Source organism: Callorhinchus milii, unplaced genomic scaffold, assembly GCF_018977255.1.
Source record: "Callorhinchus milii isolate IMCB2004 unplaced genomic scaffold, IMCB_Cmil_1.0 Scaffold9, whole genome shotgun sequence".
Classification (NCBI taxonomy): Eukaryota; Metazoa; Chordata; class Chondrichthyes; order Chimaeriformes; family Callorhinchidae; genus Callorhinchus; species Callorhinchus milii.
In genome coordinates this window covers 8817717-8833431 of record NW_024704750.1, presented here as the reverse complement: position 1 = coordinate 8833431, position 15715 = coordinate 8817717, and the positions used below count along the sequence as shown (strand labels likewise).

Here is a 15715-nt window from a genome sequence, read left to right as displayed (position 1 = left end):
CACCTGCATGTCTGCAGCTGACCAAACCTGGTGCCTAAGATGTTAAAAGTCCTATTTCCCAGCATTAATAACTTTCACTTTGAGCACAAAATTCCCCAGAACTAGACTTTAAAAATCATGAACACAACCACAAGTATACTTTCCCAGAATGAAAATTGCTGGCATCTGTTAAGGGAAGCCATGAGGTTGTTTTAGTCCATCGCTGTTTATTATTTTTCAAAGAAAGAGTTAATTTTTCAATTGAAGAATCAAAATTGCAGATGCATTTATTCCACGTTTAAGACAATTTACTCATCCACATTTTCTCTCCCCAGTGATCTGATGCGTTAAGGCATCCAGACCATAAAGATGATAAAATCGCAGATTCAAATCTCAGTCTGTACTGAATTAGCATAACTCAAGGCAATAGAACTGGCAGGAGAAAATAAGCATTTACTCAACAATCAGTCATTTCACAGCTCATATTTACAGATTGGTCAAACATGTAGGTGTGGATCTCAATACCACAAAATTGTACAAGTTCTGGGAATCAAAACCCAAGATAATTTTCTTTCCATTGCACAAGACTCCCCTCTGCTCAGTACATCTTATGAATTCGGCTGGAGTTTTCAGCTTTCATCCACTGGAGTGATCATCAACTTTCTAAACAAAGTTCACTTATAGTTTTGAAATTTTTTATAGTCTTTACTTCCACAGATTAACCTTAAACGAAATAAGCAGTAGATTCACTGACTTTGAACTTAATCATCAGTTAACACAGGCTTCCTCCCTTGTAAGAATTAACCCTTTTGTCAGCAAACTTCCAACTCTAAAAAGTATAATACATGAAAACCTTTCATGCCGTGATCACTTTATACAGGAAGGGGCCATCTGTCAATTGTACTGAGTCTGCCTAATAACCCTTGTCCATAAATTTGTACGTCTCCATTCAATTAATGACTTGAATCCACACAGTATGGAATTGCCCCATCTCGTGAAGACATCAATGAAATACCATTCCCGCCCCACCCTAAGCCCTCACTGTATATAGGTCCAGTTAAAGTGTCATCTCTTACAAGCATCAAGGAAGGTTCAATATTAAAACTGTACTGCAGTTGCAGGTGCTTGCATCCCTAACTCCATCACTGCTGGGGTTTAGGAAGTGTGTAAATTAATATGTATTATATACCATAGGACATATTCAGATCTGAGTAAATCCAGCTGTTCTGAACTATTTTTGAAGTTCTCTGCAAATATGATCCTCTCTCAAGTTGCAAGTACATGTCTATGTACAAGTTTGGTATTTTTCCAGAGTGTCTCTCAATGGCTGGGGAGTGGGAAGGGGATGCTGTGAGCATTTCTAGTGCATTTCTAGGAATATGCTTAGCTGCTGTTGAATTATCATTCATTTGATTCATGTATTTTTGTACATTGAAGGGTGTGAATACTAATCTCCAGGGAAACTAAGTGCATCAGCAAACATCTTCCACCTTTGTTAATTCCTTATGGATATGATCTGCGGGAATAGGCAAAGAGATAGACTTATCACATAACAATTATGGAGTTCTGTTGGGCTCATGGGCAAGGATTTTCATGTAACTCTGCTCGCATTCCTCTGTAGCACTGACTGTTTGCTTGTGGTTACTTCAACTAATCCCTTAACTTTTTTTTCCCCGACAGCAGCTTTGAATATGAAGTTGAGTTTCTGTTGTGATATTGCCTCCAGGAGTGGAGTCCTTTAGAAGGTAGAGCAGCCTCTATTCTCTTCATACATTCTGGAGCTGGGATGGCTTAGAGCTTCGCTAAGTAGCATTATAAAAGGCAAGTTGTATAACTGGCTACTTAATATTCAAAAAGCTCTTGGGTCATTCAATGCACAGCCCAAGAACTTTGAAGGGACAATTTTCAGACCATGACTTAGTTGATTTATACTGCTTATAGGTTGTGAATCAAGGTGCTGCCACAGACAACATGAGCTGCTAAGAGACTCTCAGTGTGATTCCTTATTGCATCGGTGACCCAGCTTGAATTTGTACTGTATTGTTTCCTGCAAAGTAGAAGGTGCATATTGGTGAGAAATATGGTTTCCTCTTTCTGCAGTCTTCACAGTTGCAGCCAAAGTAAGTCAAAGCCCAACTGAGCAGCATGAAGCAGCTCCCAATCCTAACCTTGCACCATTCTGCAAGGCCATGCATCAAGACCAAGACGTTCATCTTGACGTGTCTGACAGTTTGGCTGCTATATTGATTACACGCGCCTCAAATCGTAGATCAGTTACTGGAAAAAAAAGTACCATTAACGCGAAACCCATCCCATAGCAAAGCTCCCTATCATTTCTCATTCCGTTTGCATATCAGCTTTCAGGAGAACATGTCAACAGGAACTGGGCTGCGTCCTCTAGAGTCTCATTAATACCAAAACTGCTTTACCTCCAGCACTAAAAATCACAGGTTACTGGCCCAGCAATCATTGCAGTGCATCAACAGTCTGAACAAGGCACCTCACTGACTACTAAACATACACAAACAACTCACTGGGAATCAATTAACTTCAGAAACCTTTGATTTCATGATCACAATGAAACATTAAAACTGCCCAATCCATTTCTAAATCCGACATAGTCTCTCAGAATAGTCCCGAGCTGCTCCTGGTCTTTGCAGAATGATTGCAGTGTGTGTGGTGGTTCTTAGGTTTGATTTGTGATACACAGGCTTTCACCTGACTTCATGCTAACACACTATACATAAAGAAAAAAAATCTCATTATCAAACATTCTACAACACACGCGCACACAAAATCACACACGCACACAAAAACATATACACAAACATGAGGAACTTCAATCATAGTATCTCCCTCAAATCTCCTCCATGTTTGTTAATTGGGGATATTATTTTTCCTTATTCCAGCTACTCAGAGATCCAATTCGACTACTTTTATGTTATTTTGTTTTCAAATAAAGTGGAATAAAATAAAGAACCTATTTAAAAACACGATTCTGTGCCACATGAAACAAGATCTTGTTAATACGCATCAATACCGCATAAGTCAGTGTTTCATTCAGCAGAACGAGGTTGAACTTCTTTTCCTTTGTAAATTCATACAAACGTGCTCAATAGCCCGGATTGCTCGCAACATATGAGTGACAAACATGCGACCATTTGCATCCCAACCCTAAATATGCAGGATAGCTATGGGGGTGGGGGGAGGAGGCAGAAAATGTAAAAATTAAAGTTCTCAAGAATAGTCCAAAATTAAAGCACATCAACATGGTGCACAAAGGAACAAGTCAACAATGCACGAAAGATTCTTTGTGAGCTAGGAGTTTAGAGTTCATCCAATGTCAGTGAACAGAAAAACAGAGTGAAATAGATAGAAATGTACATGTATTTAACAAGTGCTCTTGGCACTTCAGCAGTGACAACTACAAAGCAATAGTGCTGCAGCAATTAATAAACTGATGAGGGTAAACCAACCAATCCTTTGGGTGCACACCGAGACTTCAGAATACTGTCTCTCTTCACCCACCCCAGCTCCATGCATTTCCACCTGGTCCATTCAACATTCTCAAGCTTTTCTTGTATCTTATGTCCCACACTGAAGTCCGCTAAGTACTATTATACTGTCAGGTTACACAGTGTATGGAGGCATCATCACATAACACAAATGCAACATATATACCATTTTTGTTAATTATTTTCAAATCCCATCAAGTATCTGTCACACAACATAATTTCATAATATTAAATACAACATAAACCTGCTTTAAATTATGGATCCAACTAATATACTTATTGTCTATAACAGCCTTACTGGGATATGGATTTTGCACCTTACTGAATCAGAAACAAACATACAGACAGGTCAAATAGTTCCTGCATGAACCCAAGATGAAGTGTGGCAATTATTAAATCCAAAGAAGAAGTGGGAGAAAGATGGAATAATCCATCGCATCTGTACATTTTCCACACACAAAACAGTTAAAAAAAATTAGGATTCCTGCTTATTGAAGCTGGCTGCATTCTTATCTGGAGGAAACTAGCAGCTCAGACTGCAAAAAAAGAGGAAGAGATAACAAGCGATCTACAGGAAGACAAATGAGGAGGAAATGATCTGAGCCAAATTTATGCAAATTCATTACATTACAAGAGGAAGGAAAATTATTCAAACTAGTTTATATTCTGAAGTAATGTGCTGTATAAAATATGCATTTCAGAAATATTAACTGTTGGAGAACACTTGCATGGATTATGGTATTACAACAGTGTTTTCTCTATACACTTGTGTGTTTGGGCCATCAATTATATCTCGACAATACACCTACCAGTACTTAAAATCCATGGCTGGCGATATAATGTCGAACTTGAAAGTGTTTTTGTATTATTCATGTGTAACTGCTCAGCCCACAAAGCGCAATGAACACACAGTGGGAACATTACTGCTCCAATAATGCATGCAATTTTAGTACAATCATAAAACACTTTTCTTGGTATTAAAGTACACGGACACATTGTTGTTTCTTACGTAATGACAAGAGGACTGAACTGGCGTCAAACAAGATTTGATCACCGGAAAGAAGCTCCAACTATTTTTTTTTTGGTTTGCTTTTTTAAAAAAGAAAACCTTTAGTTTTAATCGTTCAATTGAAAATATACCAAGTTAAATATATAAAGCAGGTACCTGTATGATGCTCCGATATACAAAACTCTGTTTCAAATCAATAATCCTGATTAAAGAAAAACAAGGACCACATGAGTACTTTCTATTATACAATTTACAAAAAATATTTTTTGTAACATGAGAAACAATACACCTTGAGATGTGCCAGATTTTCACTCATTCGAAATGTTATGAGAATTAAAGAAAGCATTTGTAGTTCTGCTGACATATTTGTTTATTACTTGATTTACAATGGAAACAGAATTTGAAAACAATTGCATTAGAACTTGAATGTCTTAAAAGGAAGCCCGAGGAAAACAGACTAAATCTGTTCTTATCCCGAAGCAATCACTTTAATAATTGACATCTGTATTATACTCCATCGCAAAAATCTTAATTTTTCCCTCTGTCATGTACCTCGGTAAATCATTCTTTGTTCTTTAAAAAGGAAAACTCTTTTTTTAAAAAAAGAACACAATGTGTAGAAAGGCAACAATCAAACCCAGAACAAAAGGTGGTGGCTGCAGTTACACAGGTCTTTAAAGAAACAACATTTTATTCCAATTGAACGTGGCAGTATTTCACAACTGATAAATTCTACAAATATACAACAGGGACAACATTTCTATCAAATAATCTGTTCAAGATGGAAAACCTGTTCTTAATGTGCTAAGCACAAATCTCCAGATTTCCAATTTTATTCCAATATATACGTCCAGAGATCATTGTTGTTGCTCAATTATTAAGATGGCTATTGAGCATCTATTATTGAGTGACAGATAGAGGTGTCAATCCTAATGACAACTTTTACCATTGGATATTTGATTCATTCTCACTGTCTTGGCTACAACAAACTAGTGCTTTTGTACAGAGATATTTGAGCCAGTGTTTTCCCATTTAATTTTTGTGCTAATTCAGGTTTCTGCACACAGAAGCTTGCACAACTTACAGCTATGATGCCATCTGCTAATTAACTGATTTTACTTTGTTATTTCTTGGGCAAAACCTCTGTTGTCCATTGATGCACTATTGATTCTTGATTCTCGATCTGGTGAACCGAAACTAAACACCAGCAACATGTATTGGCTATGAGAACAGAAAAATAGAAAGTATGTAGCTAAAAGCGACTGAATGCAAGAGTTACAGTCATCGTCAGAGATGGAGGAAAGCGGTTTTAATAGTGATTTTCTACATTAGTGCGAAACATCATCATATTTTCACTTCATTATTTAAAAATCACTTTATGTGCCTGTAGCTGCTACATAATACTCAATATTGGTACATCATACTATCAGAACAGCCCATTATGCACATTGAAGGTTAGCAACGGCCAGAAGGGAAACATGACATTTTCCCCACAAGTTGGGCTTATGGGACAACACATGACTGACAGGCAAAGTTTAACATCATTTTCCAAATGGAAAGTTCAATATGTTGACTTGAAGACAACAATTAAAACTAAAATAAATTCACTAAATTCAGGAGTTCTGTGGAGCAATGCAAGAACACTGCCCTTTGGGAACTAGCTTCAAATCCAGTGTGTAAACTGATGGAATGTCGTCTCTGAAAAAGAGTTAGATCGCCAATCCTGCTTCGTCTAAAAAAACACAACCGTCTCCAAGTTTGCACCAGCTGGATAGTTGGTAATCTCTGTCAAGAAAACCTTTACGGATTATTTGCATATTAATACAATAAATACAAAATTACATTTGTATAGTGCCTTTCATGTTGGGATGACATCCTGAGCTGGGATCGGAGAGGGTGGAAGGCAAGGAGCGTAGCCGAAGGCATGGTTCGAAGAAGAGGGTTTTGAGACGCGCCTCGAAGGAGGCAAGGAAGGGAATGAGGCAAATGTGAGTTGGAGTTCCATAGAGTGGGGGCAGAAAGGCTGATGGCCCAGCCGCCGATGGTGGAGCGGCCCGAGCATGGGACATGGCGCAGGCCAGAGCCTGCTGAGCGGAGAGGTAGATATGGGGTCAGCAGGTTGCAGAGGTAAAGAGGGGCAAGACCGTGGAGGGCCTTGAAGGCGAGGAGTTTGAACTCTCATCCTCTGGAGGATGGGGAGCCAGTGGAGCCAGGTGAGGGTAGGGGTGATGGGGTCACGGAGTCTGGTGCGGGCGAGGACCTGAGCTGCAGAGTTCTGGATAATCTGCAGCTTGTGGAGGAAAGAATTGGGAAGCCGCCAAGCAGGGAGTTGGTGTAGTCAAGCCTAGATATGATTAATGAGTGGACGAGGGTTTCAGCGGGCCGAGGGGTGAGGCAATGTGGAGCCAGGTAATGTTGCGGAGGTGGTGGAAAGGCAGAACAGGTCATGGCATAGATGTGAGGTAGAAAGAACAGTTGATAATAAAATAACACTCATAAGAGCTGCCCGTCCGAGGTTGAAGTTAGGGAATAGTATAGAAGCACAAGTTTCCTTGGAATCCAATAATGATTTATCTGAAATGGGAGTGTGAAGTATTGAATGTGAACTTTCACTTTAAGCACCATCGTGACTGACAGTAATACGGCACAGAAACCATTCAACCCAAATAGTGTTTATACTCCACACGAATCTCAGCCCCTCCTATACCCCTTCTCTCTCATACATGGATCAAGTTCTCTCTTAAATTATGCGAATTTCTTCAACAAAGTTTCCCAGCTGCGAGTTACACATTCTTACCACGTGTGAAGAAGATTCTCCTAAAGTTCCTTTTACCATTAGCTATCTTATGGTTTTGCCCTCTAATTGTAGACTCGCAAACAAGTGAAAACGGCCTACCAACTTCCACCTTATCAAGTCCTTTCATAAATGGTGCAACATTATTCCCCCCAAATTTGAAGCACAAATATACATCACTTCAAGAGAGAAATAAATACATAATTAGATTACTGCATAATATTTCACACTAAAAGATTTGATTTACAGTCTCACAAAATATGTTCTCAACAATGTTAAGCCTTTTATTAGCTGCTCTATCACAGTGAATCACAACTGCAAACGTGTCCTTTATGTTTGATCAAATGGAATTTAAATATCTTAAATAGTCAATACCATACACACCTCATTATGCTCTACAGAACAAAGGGACCAACACTCTGGGAGACATCATTCTGGTTGGATAAAACAGACAATGCACATCTGTAGCCTAGGTTTTCCCCTGTTCTGTGAGCCATTAAAAGTGGTAATTCATTGTGGTTGCTTCAGTAATATCAAGTTAAACAACACTCCCTGCAACATTTCTAATCTCTTACTGAAACGCAAGCACCCAGTGAAGACAATATGAACATCTGCAGATGAATGTTTTGTCATCAAAACAAATATCGATCGGCAACACCCTGAAACCTCAAAGTCAAGCTGGATTTTCACCAGCAAGCGGCTTCAGTCGCGGTGTGCTAAATCTGATCATCGCGTAGGTAGGACTGACTGAACCCAAACACTCAAAAGATTGACTGAGCCACAGGTATCACCCACTGTAAAATACCTGAAGTGGATTGATGAATGTCGAATGCTTCAAGGGGTACTAACAGCTGATGAAGTATCTTGTACCACATTTGGGGACAGTGCTGTGTACAGTGATGTCAGTTGCACTACATCTGTGCTACACTTTGTGTGCTCTTCTGTTTCATAACAGCGACCTTTACTCACCTCTGAGTCGACTGAAAAAAAAATTGCACGCAGGTACTGTACGAGTGCAGCATAAATTCTCTCCACATGAAATACCTCTCAATGTTTGGACTTTGAGAGTCTTGACAATTATGGATTGATTTTTAAAAACAATTAATCCCCAGGTATCAGTTCCAATTAGCAACAGAAACTGAAAGTCCTGATACAGCGATTGCTAAGATAAGCAAGTTTCGGCTTGCTCTTAATACAATCAACTGCATAATTAAGAAGCTTCCATAACATGTCACCATTGTTAGTTAAAGGGGCCTTGCCTTCATGAACAATGTTTGGCAAAGACTTGCTTCCATCAAGCAGAGGAAGGGAAACTGGGTAAATTTTGTGAGGACATCACACTCACGTAATGAAATCATACATTTCAATGTGATTTACATCATCACTTTATAATAATAATTTGACATTGCGCCTTATCACGTCTTCGAGACATCTCGAAGCACTTCAGAATATACTGTAAAGCGAACTGATTGTATTTTGTGGGCAAAACACTGCAGCCAATTACACAGCAGTGTCACACAATCCTGGATTATCTGGTCTGCCATGCTAACTGGTGACCACCGCACTGTGAAGAGCTTGTATTTGGGGATGTTGAGCGAGGAGAAGATCACGATGGGTTGTTACTCCCCCTTTGGATAATGACTCCCAATGTAGCTTCACCAGCAATTTCGACAAAGTTTTGAAGAATGCCTTTCTGCTTACAGTGAAACGCCTTCAAATTGTAATCTAACATTTGATCAGATTTGTTGACAGCAGCTTCACGTTTCAGGAAACCTCCAGCAAATAATCAATAGTTATCCAATTAAATGCTTTTGCTTTTCCACTTCTCCTAATGGACAACTATAGATAAATCAAATGCAAAATTTATAGTTTGAATTCATATTCTCAAATGTAACTCAGTAGAATTTCACCCAAGTTACAAATGTATACGAAAACACAAAGATTAATAAAACTTCAAAGAGACAAGTGCACTCATACAGGTAATTGATTTCGATGGGGATTTGTTACTAAGCAAACAGAGGCAACACTGTGACCATGATAAATTGTCATGCACATCAGTAATGTACCAGATATTCCTGGAAACAGCTTTCATCAGATTTATGAATGTTGCTCTCTTTCATACTCTTTAACTACACCCTAGTCAGCCAATACTGATGAAATGAGAACTCAATGGGCAGAATCTCATTTTCCTATGTACATGCACATGCCTTCGTCAATACCCTTTGATCTCAACCTGAAAGAAGGAAATCCAACTGGTTCTTGCATCATTCCTTTCCTATATCTCATTCCTAAAATATTATTGCTCAGCTGTTTTGTTCAAGTTAGGGTGTCAGTGCTGAGAATGAATCACCAAACATTTCACACCCAACGTCAGAATCAGACACATGGAGGCCAAATGCAGAGGAAAACACTCTCTTCTTCGCCTTGACAATAACCTGCAAAGTCGGTCCAGTTTAGATCACTCCGTAGAGTTAGTTTCTAAGTAGTTTTTAGTGATGGGTCAGCCAGACCAATAGACTGCCATGGAACACTTTAATGGATGCTACTTTTCTTAGTATATTTGAACTTCCCAAAATAACTGCTTTCTGTGGGAGGTGGACATTTGGTGCACCAGGTATCTTGACAAGCCATTTCTGAACTGTCTTGTTAATGATTATAAGAACTATGCTAATTTTGAATGCCACATGCGTCCACAGTTAATTTGTATGTCTTCTTGATCTTCTCCAGTTCCTTATATTTTAGTCACTTGGAATGGCCACATCAATGATACGTGTACAATCTAGTTGTTTTTATGATGATATCTGGTTTGTTACTGTTCTATCTAATGCACTTGTGAATCCCAGATTATTAGGACATTACATTTTGATAACACTTTTGCTGGTTAATGATTGATCCTTACATCAATGCCAAAGTGTTTACAAATTGTTCAGTGGACATATGAAGCTACATTGTTATGTTGATTCAGATACTCAGGTGGCACATGATGACAATACGTGGTCTACTGTTTCTGGTGCTTGATGGTATATTTGGCATTTCAGATCAGTGTTTTTCTTCAAAAGCTTATTTTCATATAACAGGTTGTCATCATAGCTTCATCTTGTGCTGATAATATAAGAGCTTGTGTTCATCAAGGGGGAAAGTTTTAATCTCTGCCCTGGAGCTCTGGGCAGTTGGACTGTATGACTGCACTGACATGAGAGGATCATTAATTATCAGTTTGCAGGTATTAAAAGTATTTTCTGACTTGACTTACTTCTCAGCTCATTAAGCTTAGTCTTTTGGTTCAAGGGCATAGAAACTGCTATCTTTCCTGAATCACAACCACAGGTCTTAAATCATCATTGTTCAAATGCCACCACACGTTTACTACAAAGAGGATTAAAGTTCATAAAGAGGGCATCTTAAAGTTCTATGACAAATATTTAGAACTGAAACACTGATTGAGAGTTATAAAAAGATATTATCCAGCACGTCTGCGTAAGTGTTCAGTCTACACTGGTGTCAAAACATCAGCTATTCTGAGAGTGTGACATAATTTTTTCCCAAAATATCTACTGTATTTTTACTGTTTGGCTCTAACATCATTGCTGACAACTCTGACCCAAAAGTCAAATAATTTTCAAAGCAAATTATGTTCAAGTTCAATTTGTAATATCTTTTACCTATGTGCCTCTGAAGACATTAACTGAGGTTCACAGACAGGGCTCAATTTCCATTGAGCATGGGAAGAATTTGCCACACTACACAAAAACACTTTGAGATATTTTGACATGATAAATCAAATGCAAGGAATATTAATATAGACTCAAAATATTATCACATTAAAACACTTATTTTGCCCTCAAGAACAGTTAACGTCATCAAGTCCAAGTTCATTTAAGGAATTAATACTGCTCTCCACCCTGGAGCAAACACCTATTACTTTCTTCCTATTAATGCAGGCCTGTGGGAAGCATTGAGAAAGCTTTAAGGCCATATTGCAGTCTGTCTTGCAACTTAGTCTTTTGCATCACATAATGTCAAATCTGCCACATTTTGCCAGACTAATATTTATGACTGACTGATTGATCCTGCATCGCAGTAAAACAGCAAAAGCCTTGATATACAGGCTCACCGCAGTGATACAAGAGCAGATCATAGGTCCACTTACCCGCCGATTATAACAGGATAGTAAAGAAACAACTAGCTTCACTCCTCTCCCACAATCAGCCAACCATTTCTACTGCAATGTGCAGTCAGTGTTGATCACCAGGTTCATGGTAACAAGGTACAGGGATTGGCCAAATGGCTGGGAATATCCAAATCTATAGTAACACAAAGCACAATTTTTTTTAATAAGTACAGAAATTCAAATGAGATGGAATGGGCTTACGGTTAGCAAGCGGAAATTTATACTAATCTTTGCATTTGTTACCATGTCATTGAAATGTCTCAAAGTTATTCACAGGATATACTGTAAAGTGGGTTCACTGTTTATTTTGTGGGTGAACACAGCAGCACACAGCATTCTCCCACAAACAGCCATGGAGTCAGTGACCAACTTGATTTGGGGGATTTGTTGACCAGGACACTGGGAGAAACTCCCTTCTCTTTTCGAATAGTGCCATGGGATCTTTAAAATCCACCTGAATAGGCAGACAAGACCTCGGTTTAGCGTCTCATCCAAAGAACACGATTACATTCTGGGTCGTGTTCTTGTTTGGTAAAAAAAATTTTATCCATAATAATTAAAAGCTACAGGTATAATTTGTGCAACCAATTACATTTGGACTAAGTTATCTTTTGTGTCTGAAATTTGATTATATTCTTCCAGCAAATATAATAATTTAATACGCAAGATAGCTAATTTGAGTACAATGTTTGGCTGTTGGTGGGGGAACTGATTCACAAATCTCATTGTGAATATGCAACAAATTCATCTATTGGGCTTCTTTCCACATTGCTGGTTGTTTCTGTTCAATTCTAATTATAGAAATCAACTAATGAAATAGCAAGCAAACAATAACTCTTTCTAATAACCTCTCACTGCATGCACTGTTGTAATCTGCCTTTCACCAATTTGGACCTCATGTGAAAAGCGTTACCTTGGAGCTCACCATCACACTTTGTACTGAACACCATTTGAAAACATTGGCCCTAAGTTTACTTGGCTCATTATAATAGTGGAAAGATCGTGGGTGATATAATGCTGATTTTACCAAGGATACACTACAAACTGCAGAAAAATAGCTTCAAAACCAAGGCTGAATTTAAGAATTTTACAAACTTTTAGGATGACTCTCTTAAGATTAAGACTACGAGATATGATGGGTCTCTTGGGATCAGGAATGGAAAGTCATACTGGTGCATTCGGAATGTCTTGCAATAATGGACATAATTCAGTTAAAGAGAAAGCTTCCATTCAGCAACCAGCTTATATCATACCATGACTAGGGTGGAAAATATGAAATGATTTCTACCACCTGTATAGATATCGGTTATGCAGTGATATAAATAAAATTACTGATTGCTAATATATGCATCCTATTCTGGGGAAAAATATGATTAAGAGTTCATTTACCTCGCCTTTTGTGATACAACTGGAAAACTACCTCTCACACTGACCAAATCGCAGGCTCACAATTTGTTTCAGTACCAGCACTCTAATTTGCATTCTTATCATGAATCAACAAGATTTGGCATTGGAAACAAAGCAAGATACACAAGAACGTGTGGAAGGTCAGTATCGATTAGGAGTTCTATTTAATCATCAGAATTCAGCTTCCATTCAGAAAAACTCAATCTCTACCTGCGTTTACACCACTTTAACCCTTATTATTTTGCAATATCTGCAGGAAAATGTTATCTCATTAGTGATCCATACAAGGTTTAAATAACTTATTTCAGCTTATAGTCAAACACACTCAAGATCCAATCCAACAATTGATCAGCTTTGCTGACATCAGCTTCACTTTGATTGGAAACCTTTAGTGAATGATCAGTAATTGCATTCAAATCCTTTTCTTTCTCCACCTCTGTCTTATGGGCACTCTTTTTAAAATTGTACACAGTTACTGGTTCTTGCTCTGTTAAATATTATCTTGCATTTATCGGCATTCGACTATCCCTGTCACGCCTTGACCCTTTTGCTTAAATCGGTGCATGTTACTAAAGGTGATTTATCCTCCTTATATTTAACTGCCCACATAGTTACAAGTGATAAGGGGCCACAAGAAATCTATCATTTTGTGGCAGCCTTCAAGACTGTATATAAATGCAGTTAGTTCCTGGCGGAGTGGTGAAACAAGATCTTTATCTTCTACTCCCAGCAATTCTCTGTTCGATAGTTCCTATTGTCAGCCGCAGCATCTCTGGGTTTCCCCAACTGAGGCCAAAACACTTTCACTCAGCAGCACTAAATATAAAACGTACCGGTTACGTTTCATCCGATTGACCCTCTTGCACCTTTTAAACCACATTTATCTTGTAGGATGCTTCAGACCCAGTTAAAATAGAACCAGTTCTGAAGTACCTCTCTGAGGCTACCAGATCACATCTTGTTTACTCTGTGGTGCAGATAACAAAGCACCACTGGGATTGTTGGCATGGCACGAGCATACACTGTTGTTCCAAGTTATGACTGTAATTTTCTCGCCAGACCTCTTCTGATTTCTCGGTGAGATCTCTGCAGGGCAACAATTCCAATAACTGACTGGTGGCAGAGGCCAGCTCAGCCCAGCCCAGCCAGAGAAACATGGTGGTTATTGGGCCTGTAGCCAGCAAGGGGGGCCATTTATCCTGCTTCCCAGCTGCTGCCATCTCCAGAGGTTGGATGAAGATGCCTCCCACATGCAAATGTTAAGCACCTCTAATCGCAATATCTCATTTATATCGCGTCACTGTTGCCAAATGGAGTTCTGCAAGTGTAACATGCACTGTGATCAAGACTGGATTCAGCAGAGGTGTGTGGCCTGGTTACCTACTTACCTACCCATTCAGCCGAGAGCAGCTGAACGACACAATGATCTAAAAAAGAAGCACATTAGATTCGCAGAGATCACACACCACCTGCAAAAAAACATTTCCTGTATATTTACCAATGCTTAAAATACCTAAGAGTTTAATTTTGCTTCCAACACCCATATGCCTCATCAAGGATTATTCATAACCTCAGAATCATCATTTTCTAATAAATTACTGATGAGCAAGAGATGGAGAGGCTGCAACCAGTTGTTCTCCAATGTTCACTGCCGCACAGCAATCCTGCCCATAATAATAATAATCCTTGTATTTGATATAGCGCCTTATCACGTCTTTGAGACGTCTCAAAGCGCTTCATAGAATTTACTGTAAAGTGAATTAACTGTAAATTTTGTGGGCAAAACCAAGAGGTTATGCCAAGTGTTGGAAGGCATAAGGGGCTAATGACCAGAGAGGAGATTTCATCCCTGGAGTCCTTTACTGGTAGTTCAAGTTTCACTGGCTTCAGGCCAAACACTGGCCAAACTCGCTCAGTTAGAAAGATGATTTTGTTATGTAATTATTTCCAGTTAATAGCTTCCCCAAAAAAAGACATCGCCTTGCTTCCTTGTTATTGGTTTATTTAAAATTTGCTTTGTTTGTGAAATGCGGTGGATACTGAGTGGAATTGGTGGAATGTGGATGGGGAAAGGATCCTGGGAATCAATAACACCTCAAAAACCAGTGTTCAGCCTCTTAATTCAGAGCAGAAAGAAAATCACAGATTACCTAACAACACGATGCATTATTCTCCTAGCAAAGGATACACAAGTTCCATCCTTTGATAGGCCTGTCACATTCTCCAGAATTTCAAATAGCAATTGGTGTCACAATTCTTTCTGATGCCCAGGAGTAATCCATTCATTATTCAGCAGCAAAGGTAACATCCTTACTTCTCAGAGGAGGATATGTAAACCCAGCGTAAAGACTGAGAATACACAGCAAACTGCAGGCGTTACCACTGAAGCCACTTATTTGGTATGTTGTGTAAATTGAATTGGTTCCATTTTTCAGGTTTTATATTACAGGACAAAAACAGAAAAAAGAGCTCACTAAGTCTTTTCCTCCTTGAAGCAAAGTTTACATTAGCCAACATTACCTGAAATATTTCTATCGTTTCATTCAACTTTATGCAGGTTGACTGCTTAATAGCCGTTACCATGATTATGTATCAAACAAGCAAGAATGGCAAACGAGCCTTAAAATACAGATATGGTCCATTTTATAAACAAGATATTGTGAAAAATAAAACCCACTCTATTACAGAGTCTGAATCCCTGATAATAATCCTTCCATTTGAAATAGCGCCTTATCACGTCTTTGAGACGTCTCACAGCGCTTCACAGTATACTGTAAAATGAATTGACTGTATATTTTGTGTGCAAAACTCTTTCGAGAGTCAAGTCTGCAGCTCTCAAA

General features: G+C 38.7%; 1 protein-coding gene across 4 annotated transcripts in view; it reads right to left on the bottom strand.

Moving 5' to 3' along the window:
- LOC103175217 (alpha-(1,6)-fucosyltransferase) overlaps window positions 1-15715 on the bottom strand; it is a 220056-nt gene that overhangs the window by 170722 nt on the left and 33619 nt on the right. The window contains exons 3-4 of one of the 4 annotated variants that reach the window (XM_007888092.2): window positions 11448-11601; window positions 4660-4705 (exon numbers count right to left, since the gene is read on the bottom strand). The exons of the other annotated variants lie outside the window; for them this stretch is intronic. The gene's annotated coding sequence lies outside the window, so the exon portion shown is untranslated. The remainder of the gene's footprint in view (window positions 1-4659; window positions 4706-11447; window positions 11602-15715) is intronic. 4 annotated transcript variants of the gene reach the window in all.